Raw genomic sequence first — 14,108 nt, forward strand, 5'->3', positions numbered from 1 at the left:
CATTTATTGAGAGTCACATCTGGGACATTATCTTTCTTCAACCTTCTCCATGGAAGTTGCTATAGTCCTGAAGCTGGAAAACTCTCATAGAGGCAAATATTCAGGAAGAATTCGGCAGGAACTATATAGGGTATAACATCTATGTTGTACATGGTATGACTGTATAGGGTATAACATATATGTTAGAGCACTAATAGTATCCATTACATGCCTTTCAGGTTTTCTGCCCCTTTTAAAAAATATACATATAATCTTTTGAAACTTTTGAGAGTCAGTTGCTTATATCATACCCTAAACTCCATAATACTTCAGTGTGTATTTTTTAAGAAATAGATTAATTCCATATGTCATCATAGTACTGTTAAAGCACAGTGTTCAAAATTAGAAAATTTAACATTGGAGCACCTGGGTGACTCAATGGGTTAAGCCTCTGCCTTCTGCTCATGTCATGATCTCAGGGTCCTGGGATCAAGCCCCGCATCAGGCTCTCTGCTCAGCAGAGAGCCTGCTTCCCCCTCTCTCTCTGCCTGCTTCTCTGCCTGCTTGTGATCTCTCTGTCAAATAAATAAATAAAATCTTTAAAAAAAGATTTAATATTGATGCAATAATTTTATTTAATACCACCTCAGGAGCTTTTGTTTGTCGTCTTGGAATATCTACTTTGTTGTAATTTTTAAAGGATGATTTGTCAAGACACCTGTGTAGCTCTGTTGTTAAGTGTCTACCTTTGACTCAGGTCATGATCTCAGGGTCCTAGGATCAAGCCCTGCATCGGTTCCCTGCTCAGCAGGAAGTCTGCTTCCCCTCTTCCACTCCCCCTGCTTGTATTCCCATCTCTCAATGTCTCTCTTTCTCTATCAAATAAATAAATAAAATCTTAACAATAATAATAAAATTAAAAAATAAAGGATGATTTTTCATGTTATAGAACTTTAGATTGTTTTTCCCTCCAAATATATTTTTTTCTTTTTTTTTTTTTTTTGTCTCCTGACTTCTATAGTCTACATTGAAAGGTCATCTGTCAGTCCTCTTTTTCCTCCTTGAAGATAATGTATCTTTTTTATCTGGCCACATTAAGATTTTAGCTTTTTCTCTGAATTGGCATTCAGAAGTTTTACTGTGATTTTCTGAGGCTTTCTTTTCTTTGTAATTATCCTACTTCTGGTTCACACCTTTTTTAAATTCATTGGTTTTAGTCTTTCATCTACTTTGAAAAATAATAATCTGTAGTTCAGCAAAAATTGTTTCTCTTATTTTAGCTTTCTCTAATTAAATCACCATTAGACCTTTTTACAAGTACCCATATGTTCACTATAAGTTTTAAAAATACTTAAATCCCTTTTTCCTCTCATGCTTGAAACTGGAAGTGAAAGTAAGATGATCCAGTTTGGAATATGGAGAGTGAAGAGAATGAAAACTATTGCTTGATGTGTTTATTTATTTCCATATTCTTTTCCCCCCCTCTTCAAATTATAGTACTTTGAACCTGGTGAGGAATTTTTATGGGTATTTTTGGCATGTCTGGAAATTTTTTATTGAAATGTCTTCAATTTTATTAACAAAAAATCAGTCCTTAGTTGATATACTTTTCCTTCAGAATGGTTTAATTCTCCTCTATTATTTAGAATTAAGACAATAACTTTCATTCACTTGTGCCTAGTTTATTTATGGTTTCATCTCTTTTTTATTAACATATAATGTACTATTTTCCCTGGGGTACAGGTCTGTGATTGTTAGGTTTACACACTTTACAGCACTCACCATAGCACATGCCCTCCCCAATGTCCATAACCCAACCACCCTCTCCCTGTCCCCTTCACCCCAGCAACCCTCAATTTGTTTTGTGAGATTAAAAGTTTGTTATGGTTTGTCTCCCTCTGGATCCCATCTTGTTTCATTTTTTCCTTCCCTTCTCCCAAGCCCCTCCACTTTGCCTCTCAAATTCCTCATATCAGGGAGATCATATGATAATTGTCTTTCTCTGACTGACTTATTTCATTCAGCATAACACCCTCTAGTTCCATCCATGTCATTACAAATGGCAAGATTTCATTTCTTTTGATGGTTGCATAGTATTCCATTGTATATATATATATATATATACCACATATTCTTTACCTATTTATATTTTCATCTTAGTCCATGGATATAGATTTCACTCCTAGAAACTTTATTAACTTTATTAACTTTATTATTAAAGTTTAGACCTTGAGGGTGCTTGTAAAAAGCCCTTATCACTTTACTATGACATGCCCTATACTTTAATCTCTGCTCCTCAGAACGAGACTATTAAAGTGTCTACTTAGCTTTTCTGCATTTCAGTAATTGCTTTCTTCTTCATATTGTTTTTTTTTTTTAAGATTTTTATTTATTTATTTGACAGACAGAGATCACAAGTAGGCAGAGAGGCAGGCAGAGAGAGAGGAGGAAGCAGGCTCCCTGCTGAGCAGAGAGCCTGATGTGGGGCTCAATCCCAGGACCCTGGGATCATGACCTGAGCCGAAAGCAGAGGCTTTAACCCACTGAGCCACCCATGTGCCCCTCTTCTTCGTATTGTAACTCCCATTTATGCATGCCCAGTTGAGAAGTTGACAAATGACTCAGGAAGACTATATGCATGTAGAATTCTTGGCTGACCAGGGTTTTCTTCTCTTTGAGACCCAGATGCCTTGCTAATTCCTAGCTTAAACCTATCTACAGTATCAGGTGAGACTAGTGAAAAGTCCAAAACAGTATCTTTCTTTTTGGACTCTATTTTTCTTGCTAGAAATTTGTAGATTTCTTTTGAGGAAAAAAAAGTGCTTATATCAGTGTACTTCCCTCTTCTGTTGACCCTTCACATTTTGCCTTTTTAAATTTTTTTTGTATTCTTTTAAGAGTATTTTGTTCATTTTCTTTTATTGTTGTTTTCAGCAGAAAGTATATTTTTATAAAAACTATTTAGTCATGACCCAATGTGGAAGTCTTATTTGTAAATACTTTTAAACATTTTTAAAATTATAAACAATATATTTACATCTATATGAGAAAACTACGTAGTTAAAATTCTCATCTGATGGCTTAAGTTAAAACTGTCATTTACAACTGATATAATAGTCACTGTTATAATATATGTTATTATCACTTTATTTTTCTTGATTTACAAATAATGTTTACTTGATGTCAAATGAAACATAACACACTTCCTCAAATACCATTAGTAACAATAATAATAATAAGTTCCTGTATTTATTTAGGAGCATTCTTTGGTATTTTAAGATTATTTTCATATTTAAGAAGTTTAAGAGTGAAAGAGTGAGTCTTTTATTCCAGTCAACAATATTTTAAAATATAGTCTCCCATATTACATAATTAAAAGATTTTACGTACAAAAAAAAACCCTTCAACAGTGGAAATTTAATACTTTTTCAGTGTCAAATATTCGGAAATATTAGAGGGGGAAATCTCACTTTTTTTTAGCAAGGTCTTTAAAAGAACTTCAGCAAAACTTATAGAAAATTAAGAGCAGTGACACTGGAACAGAGAGTGTTCTCTTAAACATTTACAAGCTTTTACTACTGAAGGTTCTATGCTTAAGTACAGTAATAAAAATGAAAATTATTTCATTTTTTGGCAGAATCTATAAATGTTAAATAGACTATGACTTAGAGTTATCAAATAGAATTACAATTTGGCAACTCTTACCTAGATAAATCTTTCCATTCTGAGCTTTTTCAAGAAACAGCAGAAGGCAATTTGTTAGGTGTTCAACATATTTGGAAAATGATCTTTCATCTTGAAATTTACATAAAAAATTACAATATATGTTTTTATGCAGTCAGTATCATGAAGAATTTCTCTAAGTTGAAACAAAACTTTAGACAATGTATTTTTTTATTTAGAAAATAATGATAGATTTTCTCAAAGCAAACTTACTTTTATTTTTAAATCATTTTATAATTTAGGTATAATTCAAAGAGTTTTCCCTAACTTAACGTAATCTTACATTTTGGCATGTTCTAACTGGTCAAATTTGTTGTTAATTTTTATAAGAAGCATTTGGAGAATATCCAACTATGATGTCTCTTCTTTTTCTGTACCTCTTTCCCTTTTTCTTCCCCATCTTCTTAGGCATATATACACATTATTTCTTCAATTTTGACTTCCATAGTGGTGTACACTTGGGTTACTAAGTAACCTAAGATAAGAAATATATTGTGCCAAAGCTTCATGAAGTAGGATGATATGTTTGTACAAGATAAAAGATCAAGGGTTGCAATTTGTTAGTGGGCATACAGTAATTCAGAAAGACCAATCTGTTGGGTGGCATCATTACAGGTAAAAGGCAAGACATATTTCACACAAACAAGAATCAGAGATATGAAGAACTTAGTCAAGAAGTAAAAAATAGAGCTGAAATCAAAGAGTCCAGAGGGTTCTTGGCACTAAGTCTGAAAGAGACATATAAGCCAAATATCTTCTCATCAAACAGACAACCCCAAAAATTTGCATAGAATTTAGTACCACAGTTTCAGTGCACTGTGGTGTTTTATCATTTAAGGACATTTAAAATGAGATACTGCTTTTTAGTAAACACACAAACACACATATGTATTGTTTTTAAATTGGAGGTATACAGAATTAGAAAGGGAAAATTATTGGCTCCTTCAAACCAGTTTAAAGTAAAAAGCACTTGAGTTTTAAGAAGCAGTGATAATAAAAGTAAAGCATAAGACAAAGTGCTATCTCCAACATATATATGTAGTAGTTGTTCTTACTGCAAAATTCTTAGAGGTATTCTGACAAATTACATACATTATTTCACAGAATTTTGACATAAAAACGATTATTATCACTTCATTACAAATAAAGAAACTGAGATATTTAGAGTTTGAATATTTTTCATAAAGTCATACATTGAACAAACATAGAACATCTAAGCTGCACATGGAAAGTGGTAACAAATGGTACTTATTATTTATAATTTTGATGATAAATTCTCAAATACTGAAACAGAAAAAATCGACAAATCTATGATTGAAACGTTACTAATCAAATTTGTAGAAACTGCTTTGGGAACATTATCAAAACAATTTAAAATTAAATAAATCATTTTCTTCATTTAAAAAAAAACAAGAGAACTTTTCTCCAAAATATATAATATTTTTCTTCTTTTGTATAAAGGGGCTTTATATTCATATTGATATAAGCAACACAGAAAGTGAAATATTTTACTAATTGTGAGAAAATGTAAGTTTATATTTCATTCTTTTAATCAAATACCCAAAAAACATGAGGCATTATAAGGTCAGAGAAAACTTAAATATATGTAGCCCTGAATCTTTTTTTTTTTCTTTTAAAGATTTTATTTATCAATTTGACTGAGAGAAATCACAAGTAGACGGAGAGGCAGCCAGAGAGAGAGAGAGAGAGGGAAGCAGGCTCTCTGCCAAGCAGAGAGTCCGACGTGGGACTCGATCCCAGGACTCTGAGATCATGACCTGAGCCAAAGGCAGAGGCTTAACCCACTGAGCCACCCAGGCACCCAGCCCTGAATCTTTAATGTTGAAAAGATATTTTATGATATCTTTAAGGAAATTGTCTTTTTAAAATAGGGATTGTTAAAATGTAGAAAATACATTAAATAATACAAAATAAACCACCAAGAACACAGTATATAACCTGTCAAAACTTCCTTTGTGAGATTTTCAGGGTGACATGAAAAGCAAACATGTTTCACCCGAGAGCACTGCTTGTCAGGAATGAATCATAGCATAACAGATATCACTGAAAAGATAAATGCTTAATAAAAGAAAATTGATATTTCCAGAAGTGCCACAGAAAATCTGTCATTGTAAGGTTAAATCCAAGAATCTTTCAAATGTAAGAGTCACAATGTTGATGCCACTGCTTTAATAATTATTGATAGAGTTACAACTATCACAACTATTACAACTAATAGTTACAACTATTGATAGAGTTAGTAAAATATATTAATTAGCTAAGGAAGACATTTCTTAGATTTTTAGAATTCAGAGATTATTTAGATACATAGTGGATATTCAATAAATATTTCTTTTATTAATGAACCACTAACTGTCTTCTTTAGTCTATAATATCTGTACCTTCATTCCTGTGTCTGTATTTAAATTAACTTTTTTTTTTTTTTAAGATTCTTATTTATTTATTTATTTGACAGAGAGAAATCACAAGTAGGCAGAGAGGCAGGCAGAGAGAGAGATGAGGAAGCAGGCTTCCTGCCAAGCAGAGAGACCAATGCGGAACTCGATCCCACGACCCTGAGATCATGACCCGAGTGGAAGGCAGAGGCCCAAGGCACTGAGCCACCCAGGCTGCTTAAATTAACTTTTAAATCTCTAGATCTGGATATGACTGTGTATTTTTATTTGTTTCTTTTGTTAAACATAAAATTTTCCACTGCTTTAAAAAAAACATTTTAAATGTGCTTATAATTAATGTAACCGCCCCTGTAGCTGTGTTATTAGCTCATTAAGGTAGCCACTTCATGGACGGGAGAATCTTGTGTGTAAGGATGGCTCACGATGAGTCTTTTCATGACTTTTCCTTCTTCCCTCTTTTACCATTATGTCTCTCATTTCTGTTCTCTGGCATCACATCATTATCATTCCAAATGTACTAATCACATAAAATTCTTCACCTAGAGCTCTGCTTTGGGGGAAAACCCAAATTAAGAAACTCTATTTATTTGAAATTCATAATCAATAATTCATACTTAGAGTCATGAGTGTGACATTAAATTCCACGACAGAGAGAACTTGTTGCCTTTATGTTAGTATAGGATTCTAAACAATGATAATCTGTGTTAAATTTATGTTTGTAATCCCTAAAGAGCCTAGTGAAATTCCTTATATACATGATAAAAAATGAGTTTTATACACTCATTAAATACTTACTGAAATAACTTTACCAAGTGCTTTAATTTGAGTTATCAGGGCTTTCTTACAGTAATGTTTTATACAAGGCTTGATAGTGTAGTGCCAACAACAAATCAAAAATACCTTAAATCTGAAAAATATAAATGATATAATTATTGTGATGTATGAAACTATGTTTACTACTTTAATTGTGAAAGATATTCAAAATCATAAATTTATTTAAAAATTGTGTTTCTATGGGAGTAGAAAGCATTTTCTATTTGCTAATCACAAAAAAATTATTACAAAGAAAAAGTTATTTCTTTTAGTCAACAGTCATCTCTAAATATAGTAGAGTTGATATAGTGTCATTTTTTTGGATTCACTTTTACACACTTTTTTAATTTGTTTTTTTTTTAAGATTTTGTTTATTTATTTAGTTAGTTAGTTATTTGATAGAGAGAGAGAGAGAGAGAGAACAAGTAGCCAGAGAGGTAGGCAAAGAGAAGTGTGAAGCAGGCTCCCTGCTGAGCAGAGAGCCCAATGAAGGGTTTAATCCCAGGACCCTGAGATCATGACCTGAGCCAAAGGCAAACACTTAACTCACTGAGCCACCCAGGCACACTACAGTCTTTAAAAAAAATAATAATAAATAAATAAATTAATTAATTACTTTAAAAAGCATTTTATATATTTATTTCAGAGAGAGAGAGAGACAGCATGACATCTTAAGTCAGGGGCTGGCCAGAGGGAGAAGCAGGCATCTCACTGAGTATGGAATCTGATACTGGGCTCAATCCCAGGACCCTGGGATCATGACCTGAGCCTAAGGCAGATGCTTAACTGACTGAGCTATCCAGGTGCCATGTAGATGCACTTTTACATTCTTAAATGTCTTAAATATTGTGAATAATGTTCTTTCATTTAAATAGCCTGATAATCTTCTTCATTATTACAACAATGACAATGCAGTGCTTCATCTAAGCATAAAGTAAAACAATATTCTATATATAAAAAAACTTGGAAAGCTATAAATTATTGTTGCTAATTTACTCACTGATTACTTCTATTACTACATGAAAGTCTATAATCTTAATCATGAAAAATTACATTCCAAATAAGACTTGTTGTTGATTAATATAATTTAGATACAACCAAAAAAAAAACCATTTTATGTGATTAATATATGAAATTTCCAGGTCATCAAATTATTAAAATACATAATTTAATTTTTGCTACATCATGTAGAGTACACAGTTTTCAGGTTGCAGCTACCCAGCTCTCTGATTTGAAGTTAAAAAGAAATATGATCAATTCAGAGCTGATGTTGCCACATTTCAATCACTATTACTAAGCAAAAAATCCTCAGTTAACAAAGGAAACTGCAATTCTATCTCAACCATTTCATTCAGTGAAATGAAGCAGTTTTAATGCAACACTCTGGGTCCAAGAGAAGGGGGAGTAAACATAAAATATATAAACATAAGACTTCCTTGCTGGAGGTAGTTACAAGGAGTAAAGAATAGGTTCAAACTTAAGGGACCATCAACTTAATATGGAATGCTATATGCAGAAGATGTTACATATAAACTTAATGGCAACTACAAATCAAAAACCAGTAAAGGTGTGAAAAAAAATAAAGAGCAAGCAACCCAAGTATATCACAAAAGAAAGCCAGCAAACCTTGAGAGAAGAAAGCAAGAGAAAAAAAAGGACCAGAGAACCATAAAACAACCATAAAGCAAGTAACAGAACGGCAATAAATACATACCTATCAATAATTACCTTGAATGTACACAGACTAAATGCTCCAATTAAAAGACATAAGTTGAAGGAATGGATAAAAAAGCAAGACCCATGCATTTGATGCCTGCAATAGACTCATTTCAGAGCTAAAGACACATGCAGATTGAAAATGAAGGGAAGAAAAAGCATTTCTCATGCAAATGGAAGTGAAAACAAAGCTGGAGTAGCAATACTTAACTCAAACGAAATAGACATTAAAACAAACACTGTAGCAAGAGACAAAGAAGGACAACACATAATCATAAAGGAAACAATCTAACAAGATAATTTAACAAAGATAAATATTAATGGACCAAACATGGGAGCACCCAAATACATAAAGCAACTAATAACAAAATTAAGGAAGTGATCAATAGTAATAAAATAATAGCTGGGGACTCTAACAACTAACTTCTTTCCTTGTTTGTTTGTTTTTGTTTTTTGTTTTTGTTTTTTAATTTCTTTTCAGTGTACCAGAATTCATTGTTTATGCACCACACCAGTGCTCCATGCAATACATGTCCCCCATAATACCCACCACCAGGCTCACCCAACTTCCCATCCCCGCCCCTTCAAAACTTTCAGATTGTTTTTCAGGGTCCATAGTCTCTCCCGGTTCCTCTCCTCCTCCAATTTCCCTCAACTCCCTTCTCCTCTCCATCTCCCCATGTCCTCCATGTTATTTCTTATGATCCACAAAAAAGTGAAACCATAAGATAACTGACTCTTTCTGCTTAACTTATTTCACTCAACATAATCTCTTGCAGTTCTGTCCATGTTGATACAAAAGCTGGGTATTCATCCTTTCTGATGGAGGCATAATACTCCATAGTGTATATGGACCACATCTTCCTTATCCATTTGTCCATTGAAGAGCATATTGGTTCTTTCCACAATTTGGCAACCGTGGCCATTGCTGCTATGAATATTGGGGTACAGATGGCCCTTCTTTTCACTACATCTGTATCTATGGGGTAAATACCCAGTAGTGCAAGTGCAGGGTCATAGGGAAGCTCTATTTTTAATTTCTTAAAAAATCTCCACACTGTTCTCCAAAGTCCCTGTACCAACTTGCATTCCCACCAACAGCATAAGAGGGTTACCCTTTCTCCACACCCTCTCCAGCACACATTTCCTGTCTTGCTTATTTTGGCCATTCTAACTGGTGTAAGGTGGTATCTCAATGTGGTTTTGATTTGAATCTCCCTGATGGCTAGTGATGATGAACATTTTTTCATGAGTCTGATAGCCATTTGTATGTCTTCATTGGAGAAGTGTCTGTTCATTTCTTCTGCCCATTTTTTTTTTTTACATGATTATCTGTTTTGCATGTGTTGAGTTTGAGAAGTTCTTTATAGATCTTGGATATCAGCCTTTTGTCAGTACTATCATTTGCAAATATTTTCTCTCAATTTGTGGTTTGCCTTTTTGTTTTGTTGACTGTTTCCTTTGTTGTGCAGAAGATTTTGATCTGATTAAAACTCTTCAAAATATAGGGATAGAAGGAACATTCCTGAACTTCATAAAATCTACATATGAAAAACCCACAGCATATATCATCCTCAATGAGGAAAAGCTCACAGCCTTCCTGTTGAGATCAGGAAAATGACAAGGATGCCCACTCTCATCACTCTTGTTCAAAATAGTATTAGAAGTCCTAGCAACAGCAATCAGACAACAAAGAGAAATAAAAGGCATAAAATTGGCAATGAAGAAATCAATCTCTCTCTCTTTGCAGATGACAAGATACTTTATTGGAAAACTGAAAAGACTCTACCCACAAACTACTAGAACTCATACAGCAATTCAGTAATGTGGCAGGATACAAAGTCAATGTATAGAAATCAGTTTCTTTCTTATACACTAACCATGAAAACAGAAAAGGAAATTAGATAATTGATTCCACTTACTATAGCACAAAAAACCATAAGAAACCTGAGAATAAACCTAACCAAAGAGGTAAAGGATCTGTACTCGAGGAACTATAAAACACTCATGAAAGAAATTGAAGAAACAAAAAGATGGAAGACAATTCCATGCTCATGGATTGGAAGAATAAACATTGTTAAAATGTCTATACTGCCTAGAGCAATCTATAATTTTAATGCCATTCCGATCAAAATTCCACCTGTATTTTTCAAAGAGCTGGAACAAACAATCCTAAAATTTGTATGGAATCAGAAGAGACCCCAAAGTGCTAAGAAAATGTTGAAAAAGAAAAACAAAACTGGCAGCAACATGTTGCCTGATTTCAAGCCTTACTACAAAATTATGATCACCAAGACAGCATGGTACTGGCATAAAAACAGACACATAGACCAGTGGAACAGAGTAGAGAGCTGAGATATGGACCCTCAACTCTATGGTCAAATAATCTTCGACAAAGCAGGAAAAAATATACAGTGGAAACAAAAGACAGTCTCTTCAATGAATGGTGCTAGGAAAATTGGACAGCTATTTGTAGAAGAATGAATCTCAACCATTCTCTTATACCATACACAAAGATCAACTCAAAATGGATAAAAGACCTCAATGTGAGACAGGAATCCATCAGAATCATAGAGGAGACTTTGGCAGTAACCTCTTTGAAATCAGCCACAGCAACTTCTTTCAAGATATATCTCCAAAGGCAAAGGAAACAAAAGTGAAAATGAATTTTGGGGACTTCATCAAGATCAAAAGCTTCTGCACAGCAAAGAAAACAGGCTAACAACTAATTTCTATCAATGGATAGATCACTCAAAGAGAAAGTCAACAAGAAAAGAATAACTTTAAATGAAACATTAAATCAGATCGCTTTAACAGATATACTCAGAACGTTCAATCCTCAAGCAGCAGAACACACATTTTTTTAAAGATTTTATTTATTTATTTGATACAGAGAGAGAGATCACAGTAGTCAGAGAGGCAGGCAAAGAGAGGGAAAAGCATGCTCCCTGCTGAGCAGAGATCCAGATGGAGGGCTTGATCCCAGGACCCTGAGATCATGACCTAAGTCGAAGGCAGAGGCTTAACCCACTGAGCCCCCCAGGTGCTGCCAGAATGAACATTATTTTCAAGAACACATAGAACATTCTCCAGAATAGATCACATATTAGTCCACAAATCAAGTCTCAACAAATTCAAAAAAATCAAAATCATGCTATGCATCTTCTGACTACAACACTAAGAAACTAGAAATCAATAACCAAAACAACAACAACAGCAACAACAACAACAACACATAAATACAGGGAGGTGAAATAACATGCTACTAAGCAATGAATGGGTCAACCAAGAATCAAAGAAGAAAAAAAAAAAAAAACACAGAGCAAGTGAAAACGAAAACATAATGGTCCAAAATCTTTGGGATGAACCAAAAGCTGTTCTAGGAAGAAGGAAGTACATAGCAATACAGGCCTACATCAAGAAACAAGAAAAATCTCAATGAAACAACCTAACCTTACACCTAAAGGAGCTAAAAAAAGAACACACAAAACCCAAAACCAGTAGAAGGAAGGAAATTAAATAAATAAATAAATAAATAAATAAATAAATAAAAAGGGCAAAATAAACAAAATAGAAACAACAAAACAAGAGAACAGATCAATTAGCTGGTTCCTTGAAAGGACCAACCAAATTGATCATCATTTAGTTCGAGAGACAGAGAGAGACAAAGAGAAGACACATATAAATAAACCAGAAATGGAAGAGGAGAAATAAAAACTGACACCACAGAAACACAAAGGCTTACAAATTGGGGGACACAAACCATTAGAGTTGTGAACTCTGAGAAACAACTGAGGGTATTAGATGGGAGAGGGCTGGGGGGTTGAAAGAGCCAGGTGGTGGGTATTAAGGAGGGTATCTCTTGCATGTAGCACGGGGTGTGGTCCATAAAAAATGAATCTTGGAACACTGAAAAAATAAAATGAAGTAAAAAGCTTATAAGTAGATGATATTATTAAAAACTATATGCCGAAAAATGGGACAACCTAAAGAAATAGTAATTCATAATAAACATATAACATCCCAAACTTGAATCAGAAAGAAATAAAAAATAAAAAAAAATTTGAATAGATCAATTACCAGCAATGAAACTGAATCAAAGAACTCCCAACAAACAAAAGCCCAGGAAAAGATGGCTTCATAGGTGAACTCCACCAAACATTTAAAGAAGAGCTAATACCTATTCTTCTTAAATATTCCAAAAAATAGAAGAAAAAGGAAAGCTATCAAATCCATTCTATGAGGCAAGTATTACTATGATACAAAAACCAGACAAAGACCCTACAAAAAAGAGAGCTATAGGCCAATCTCTCTCACGATTGTAAGTGCAAAAATCCTTAACAAAATATAAGCATTCGGAATCAAACAATAAATTAAAAAAGATCACTCACCAATATCAAGTGAGATTTATTCCTGGGATGCAGAAGTAGTTCAGTATTTGCAAATCAATCAACACAATACATCCCATCAACAAGAGAAGGAATAAAAACCATACATATGATCACTTCAGTAGGTGCAGAAAATGCATTTGGCTAAGCACAACATCCATTCATGACAAAAACTCTCAACAAAGTAAATTTAGAAGAAACATACCTCAATTATGTAATAAAGGCTAAATATGAAAAACCCACAGTTAACATCAAGCTCAGAAGCTCTCAGGTTTTTCCCCTGAGAACAGGAACAAGACAAGGATGTCCACTCCCACCACTCTTATTCAACATTGTACTAAAGCCCTAGCCACAGAAATCAGACAAGAAAAAGAAAGAAGCGTAGCCACTTTGGTGAGGAAGAAGTAAAACTGTTATTATTTGCCCATGACATGATACTATAGATAGAAAACCCAAAAGATACCACCAAAAAACTACTAGAACTTACCCCTGGGGATAAAAATATATGTTTATCAAAAATAAAAAATTAAAAAAAAAAAAAACTACTAGAACTGATCAAACAAGCACAGTCAACTTGCAGTGTGCAAAATCAACCTACAGAAATCATTTCTACATACTAATGATGAAGAAGAAGAAAGAGAAATTAAGAAAACAATCCCATTAACAGATACATCAGAAATAATAAGATACCTAGGAATAAACTTGACCAAGTTGGTGATGGACCTGTACTCTGGAAGGGATATAAAACACTGATGAAAGAAATTAAAGGTAACACAAACAAATGGGAATATCTTCCATGCTCATGGACTGGGAAGACAAATAGTGTTCAAATGTGACACTACCCAAAGTCATCTACAGATATAATCTATTCCCTAGCAAAATACCAACAACATTTTTCATATAACTTGAATGAATAATCTTATAATCTGTATGGAACCACAAAACACCCTGAATAGCCCAAGCAATCTTGAGAAAGAAGAGCAAGACTGGACATATCACAGTCCCAGATTTCAACATGCCCTATGAAGCCGTAGTAATCAAAACAGTATGGTATTGGCCCCAAAATAGGCAC

This window comes from Mustela nigripes, chromosome 2 (genome assembly GCF_022355385.1).
Source record: "Mustela nigripes isolate SB6536 chromosome 2, MUSNIG.SB6536, whole genome shotgun sequence".
Lineage (NCBI taxonomy): Eukaryota > Metazoa > Chordata > Mammalia > Carnivora > Mustelidae > Mustela > Mustela nigripes.